The sequence below is a fragment of the Sabethes cyaneus genome, chromosome 2 (assembly GCF_943734655.1).
Source record: "Sabethes cyaneus chromosome 2, idSabCyanKW18_F2, whole genome shotgun sequence".
Lineage (NCBI taxonomy): Eukaryota > Metazoa > Arthropoda > Insecta > Diptera > Culicidae > Sabethes > Sabethes cyaneus.
In genome coordinates this window covers 2,739,727-2,746,999 of record NC_071354.1, presented here as the reverse complement: position 1 = coordinate 2,746,999, position 7,273 = coordinate 2,739,727, and positions in this window count along the sequence as shown.

The window sequence follows — 7,273 nt, the reverse complement described above, 5'->3', positions numbered from 1 at the left end:
ACTGCCTGTAATAAATTATTTAATACGAATAGCATAATGGTGCGTTGAATTGTTGAATGCCGAAACACTTCTTGCCGATTTTGTTTTCCTTTCTAAAGGTAAGGAGGGGTACCGTTGCTTAATTTATATCCTTTTTCGATAGAAAAATTTGAATGTAAAATGTCTGCACATCTTACGCGATACATGAAATAAGCAAAACGAAGCAGACCTAATATTTTATCCACAGACAGTCAATCCGGTAAAAGGTCAGTTTTCTGATAATTTATTTTTTGTCTAATATTATTTTTATTGTGTCAAACTGATAAATACCAAATTTTTTATTTGCATTGTCCCATTTGTGGTAACAAATTTATTAGTAACCCTGGCAGAAACCAGCATACGACGGCATGATGAAGCTGGTTCTACCTTCTAGTTTCAAGCGCTTGACCCTCACGCTTCGTCGACAACTTCTTCGGGTGCACGGATTAGATGTTTCATCATCCATTTCGTCGTCACTTATGCTTCCGTACTGTTTTAAATAGTTTAAAACCATTTTGAAGACTCGCCAGCATAAGATAATTGATAACGTATACACGTTAGCGAGATTTTTCCCTGGATTGTCAACTCTCATTGGGTTAGTAAATGAAAAAATGGCTACTGCGTTAAAAACGTGCCCCGAAAGGCTTTTGGCCACAGGTATCGCTGTTTCTATTCAACGGCATGACTCCAGCATGTATGACGGGTAATATGCACATTAAACAGGTTGCCATTACCGCGTAAAACCTCTTTGACAGACCAAAGTAATAAAATTGCATTTTTCTCAAATTCATGTTCGTAGCATATTAGCCAATTCTTCATTTATGGGCAGAGCTGCAGTCACTAGTCAAATCTACGAGGACAAAACTACACGCCTGCTATCGGTTTATACCTTACACATATTTATCTGCGCAAATGTTATAGTAAATTTGTTTTTTTAAATAAAGTGTCATACGTAAGAATAAAAGCAAAAAATTAGTTTGACATGATTTTGGTCGTAGTAACAACCAGTTTTTTGTTTAGAGTCATTGCCGGCCGGTTTTTGAAATTACCAGACTTGGCAATCCTGAATGAAAATGTTAATTATTTTGATTTGTCGCCTATTTAGAAATCGTTTTTTGCGGTAACAATGAATAATTTTTGTTCCGTTTTCTTGTCTATAAATAATTTACAAACTTATTTACTTTTTACTGATTTGTCCATGTCGGGCGGCAGAACAAAGGGATGATATCAGAGATCTCCACTGCCGACAGTCAATCGTCATGGATTTCATCTGTGTTCTGGACAGCTTTTCGTCTACAGCCCGGATGTCGTAGGCTAAGTTGCCTACGCCTCTAGGTATGCTTCTTCTACGCTATTCTTGCGGATTCCAGCCGAGTGCTTCTCTGTAGATCTCGGTCGCTCCTTTCCTCAAGGTGTGCCCGATCCACTTCTACTTACGTTCTCGAATTTTTGCTGCTATCAACCGTTAATAACATCGATGATGGGGTTTCTCGTTGGAATAATTTACAAAGGTTTTTGGATAAAAGAATTGGTTTTGTTATGTAACCCATTTTCACAAAAAATATATACCTAATCTCTTAAAAATCGGACTTGCTGAGTTTTTAGAGGAGTTTACTAATGACTCTATCTGAATAGATTGTAACTGGATTTTTGTGAATTGGCCCGCTTACGGGAATAAATCATCGGGATCATGATCGGTGGTTTTAGTTTGTCGTCTCCGACTCTGTTCACACTTCCCTTGCCTCCACTTTCAGTGATCCGGATTTTAGGATACACCGGTCGGGGTGGTTATTAGGCTAGTAATAGTTCAGTCGATTCCCATCTCTTGGAATCGTTACAAGATAGTGAAGAATAGAACAAGCATTGGCGGAACTAGCGCTCATTTCTAGGGGGGGCTATAGCCCCAGATTTTTTTTTTCGACCGTTTTATTGGTCGGCCAAGTCAATTTTTCTAGGGGGGGCTAAATCTCTCCTAGGGGGGGCTTAGCCCCCCCTAGCCCCCCCCTAGTTCCGCCAATGAGAACAAGTGGGCTTAAATGAATGCGTAGAGAAACGACGAATGTTTTTCTTAGGTGACCTGTCTTGCCTCTCCTTACACTATATTAATAAATAGGAATATTCCTTCCGGAGATACTTATTTGGAATTAATAAGATGCTAAAAAATCGAAAATTGGATGATGGATTGGATGGATTGGGTGTAAACGTTTTCCTTGTAAAACTAGTTTCGACTTTTCATTCATTCAATTTTCGTTTTCCACTAGCCGCTCAAAAAAAACAAACTTTAGTTGCTTTTTGAAAGGAATAAATGTTCAGGAAACGATCGTACCGATCAAAACCCTTTCAATAAGACATTTTACCTTGATCAGAATTAAACTGTATGCTGTAATACATGTCGATTGGAATTCAGAATATGATTTCCGATCAGAACGGGCCTGATGCTTTCGCTGATTATGAAATTGTCAATCTCTGAGATCAACATCTTTTTTGCTCTTTTTTTTAGATTTTTTTACATCCAAAGGCAACTTTTTTCCTTTAATATTTTTAAACGAAGTGAACCAATAGTCCAATATTGATTTTTCTTTCCTTTGTTGAAATTTTCAAATGATAACCAATAAAAACAGCGCGGTAGCATCATCGGCATCTCCTGCTAATTCTCATTCTTCAGAGCATCGAATTTGCAAACCTTTTTCGATGCGATCCATCCCAACCGTACTTGGGGGGGTAAACTACCTGCACATGTGAGGCCAAACGGAACCGATTTTCTCCAGATGGAACGACACGGATGGAGGCAAAAGTGAACGGAAGTACGAGCTGGGCAGTGTACACAAGGCATACCTACAGCCAAAGCCGAGTGATAGAATGTTAAAATAATTGGAATAGGGTTGTTGAATTTGAAAAATGTAATGTGCATGCAAAGCAAGGAACCGAAACTGCTGCCTGCTTGAATTGCTCGAATGTGCGCTCCTCCACCTCTGCCCACCTCTAGCCCTAACCCAGCTCTAAACCTCGTTCGCCCAGGATCTGTGTTGCCGACATACAATCAGAAAGAGGTTCCATTGTAGACGACACGAAACAGTGCATTGTTTTTTCTCTTTCTTCAGTCAGCCAGTCAGTCTATAATTTATAGTTTCATCGAAATGCCAAATTAGTTTTGCGTGGAGTTAACTTTAATATTTACATTAAAGTTTAAAACCCCCATACTGCGAAAATGGGACGTTATTTCTTGTTGCTCCCGCTGCTGTCCCCAAACGGCCCAGCTTGCTGTGCTGTTAGCAATATTATTATTCTTATTTATTATTGTTGTTGTCGTTGACAAGTGAAACGGATCGGATCGGATCCCCTCGAAAGAAAAACGATGGGAAAAGAAAAGCGTGTGCAGCTACGTGTAGGAGGAAAATCCGCAAAAAGGTTGTCGCGTGGGCGGCCGGCATCGGAGGGTGGCAGTCACAGTTGTGCAGTGGTTCTGTACCCGGTAGCAGGAGTGAGTATACCAGCGATAGAGGAATGGTTTAGGGGGGTCTAGGGTAGGCTGGTAGGTATCCATAGCAAAGTGAGATGGTAGAGCAATTGCATATAGCCGATATTTTACATAGAAATTATTTCATTCCGGTTATTCACCATAAATTACTGATATGCAGCAGAAGCAGAATCATCAATTAAGAGAAATATAGCACACGTTCCGTGTGTTCAGTCTTCGGGCGCTGTGCAGGCTTCATAATAAACGGATGTAAACGAATGAATTGCATATATGGTTGAGGACGAAGAACTCATTAGTACGAGATACAGGAGTCGATAAACTTATCAGTTTTAGACTCGTTATTCAACGACCGAAGAATGTTCCTTTCAGTTTTTGTGTACATCGTTTGTTTATCCAAAGTTGGTTTGCACAATGCAATGGGTCATTAGTGGAAATAATTTAGTTTGTCCCAAAATAACATAACGTGCCGAATATGTCACTTAAGCGATTGTCGGCACGCAGCAGCACTGCACCGCATGTTGTATGGATCCGGTATTTTAATGGGGATCTATTACAAAATTTACACCATACAAAGTAACAAAAGAACACACAGATTTTACTTAACTCGCGGCTTGGAGTAGAAGGAAGAAAAAAAGACGAATCAGCATCCCCGGCAGCGTAACGCCTAGACGACAAGTAGATTGGATTTATTCGCATTTCAAGCCATGTGGTAAGTCAGGAAAAGTGGGATAAAACGGAAAATTAAGTATGTGTCATTATTTTGATGCGATGGAGTGGTAAAGGGGCAAAAAGGGAGTGAAGAGAATTGGCAAAGCGTTGACAATTGGGCGGGTTTCCTGTTCATACAGAGAAAGAAAAACGGAAGGGATACGAGTGAGCTTGCGGGTAGTAAAATAGGAGGTAGGAGGAAAGAAGAGAATAGCGGTAGTATTGTCGAGAGTTGAAAGCTTGGCGTATTCTTCTGCATGTGAAAGAATGCAACGGATGGAAGTTGAATTTTTTGGACATATTTTGCACGGTGGCATTTCAGTGTGCCCCAATTCCAGAATTTGAAAAGCGATGTTCAGCTCCAGCATTCCCCGTTTGGCATCGTTCTGATGCGGAAAGGTTATGTCTTCCTTTGGTTATTGGGCCTCGCCGGAACTCGATTTGACATATTTTGTCATATATACAGCCCAAAAGTTTTTTCGTACGCTAACAAAAATCAAAACAATTCAATCCTATAATTTTATTCTAAAACATTGATAATTGTTTGTCAACAATTTATTACAAGCAAGTGGCTGTTCTATTCCGACATGGCGATAATTTGGGGTCACAAAACTGAAGAAAGGTTAAAATAATATGTCAGGTGAATTAGAACAACTTCTTCACATTCAGGCTGACTCTGACTCTCTCTCTATCGTACCATCGCCATCGTTGACAGAGGAGCGCAAAGTGGAAAAAGGCCGGAAACAAAATAAAAATTAAAAAAGACGAAGCAGAAATTGTTGAATTTTGTACACTTGATTTGAGTTGTAAAAAAAGAGAGCAATTCAATTATAAATCAACGATACGCTCTGGGAGTTTTCCTCAGCGTATCCACGCGGCCTGGTTGGTTGGCTGGCTGGCTGACTCGTTGGTTGGCTGGCGGTTTGTCGTCCTTGAGGACGCGTGCAATTTCGAGTGGTCGTCAACGTCTGGTTTTTTCGGTGTGCACCTCGACGATAGCGGTGTTCGCGTATGCTAGAAGAGGTACAGCACTGCTGCACTCGAGTTGCCACTCATCAGTGATTATGTTGTGTACTCAGGCTGATGATGAGGTACAGAGTGAATTACCAGTGTAGCGCGTTGATTGATATGGCAACTAGTGTACATATGCACTAGGCGGAAGCCTATGTTGCAGCAAAGAATTAACACTCGTCGTTTTTTCGCGGAAAATATGCTTCAGGACAATGCGTACAAGTGAATTCATGTACACTCAATAGCAGCAATCTTCTCGAAAGGTATGATAAAATTATAATTTGATAGAGAAACTTCAGATTTTATTGCTTTCGTAATCATTATGTTCTTTTAATGCAGCAATCTGTTATCGCTGCCATTTGGGTATCTAAATTTTACCTAAAAATAAAAAATAAGAAAACTTATCCAATTTAATTCTACTATGTGTATTTTATTCAATGACAGATATGTATTTCGCCTACGACTTGCAGGCTTCCTCAGTGTCTGTTTTCGAACTAGTTCGAAAGTTCTAGTTGGATAAGTTTTCTTATTTTTTATTTTTAGGTTTCGTATTCTACTAAGACGCTCCAAAAACTTCAATCTAAATTTTAATCAAATATGCCTAAGGGAAAGGGCGTACAGCTGTAATAGAAGAAACTATAACGTTTTTTATATTTCCATTGTATATGATTTGTGTCTTTATTTATTTATTCAAGAAACCATTTTGAACTGTACCATTTTATTATTTGAATTTCCTTTTGATCAGATGTCATATCATGATAATTTTGCGGACGAAAATTTGTTGTGTAGTTAAAATAAAATTGAAATTGTAGAATTATTGTTTTCGTCCGAAAACTTCTGATGATAATAGATTCATGTTAGTTAGAGACGTATACAAAAAGTTGAATACTTTCATAGGCAATGTCATTCCTAAGATAAAAATTCTGCGTGCGTTATCATCGTCGATGAAATCTAGGGAAAGTGTTATTACAAAGTGCATCCCTGTAACAAGAGTCACGCAGTCATCGAGAAGTAAGACATTGAGAAGTGTGATAGGAAATTTCCTTCCAAAGAATAGGCTAACAATGCCTTACTAGGGACAATCAGATTTCCGAAACTACATGTGATGAAGAACGCAGTAAAGATCCATATCTACGTACTAGAATCATTACAACAATGCCTATTATCACGAACACAACTACTTGAGTCCTGCAGACATGAGAAAATTCAATATTCAGAAGCGATTTCACGCAGAATAATACACTTTTTCCTGCTGCCGTCAAAGAAGCCTAGGGATTACATTCCGTTTTCGGATGTTAAACTAAAACACAGGAAAACTACGTAGCTAGCAATCATTGTCATATCTCAGAAACCGGGTGGGAGACCGCCCTCATCGCTTTTAAATTTATTGAAACATTTTTATTTTAATAATGGTCAATTATCTTTCTGGATTTATTTGCTAAGGAATTGATTGCTATTTTTTGTTTGACTAGCAGGAGTGCTGCGTCCGAAAAGCGAATTTCTCAGTTAAGCTTTTATTTTAGTGAAGCAAAATCTCATTTTTAGTTTTTGAACTTGATGTTCTATCTTTCATTTCATAAACTGGCTGCCTGGCATTTATTAAATCTTTCGGGTTGCTTTCGGTGGGATAAATTAGTTAGAGTATATGAATTTATCAAATTTAGTGAGCCCCACAGGTGTCCACAATCCACAGGTTTACGGTGACATAATCTAGTCAGCGACGATTATATAAAAATATTTTAATCAAAAATATCTGTTAAAAATTACGAGAAATGCTGAACCTTACACGACTATGACATATTTCTTGAACCGTATTTTTCATGATTAAATTTCCATTATCAGTATCGCTTCGTCGTACCGATTACATCAACCGGTTGGGTTGGCGCCATGGCCATGTCCACCAAAACAGGAGAACGGCACGGCGGGACCAAAAATAAATGGAAAGCTTCTACATACATTACAATGGAGAAAAATCTGACTAATGTACATGCTACAAAAGGGTCCCCGAAGAGCTGCAAAAACCAGTTCGACGAAAACCGGTGGAAAACGAACAAACGA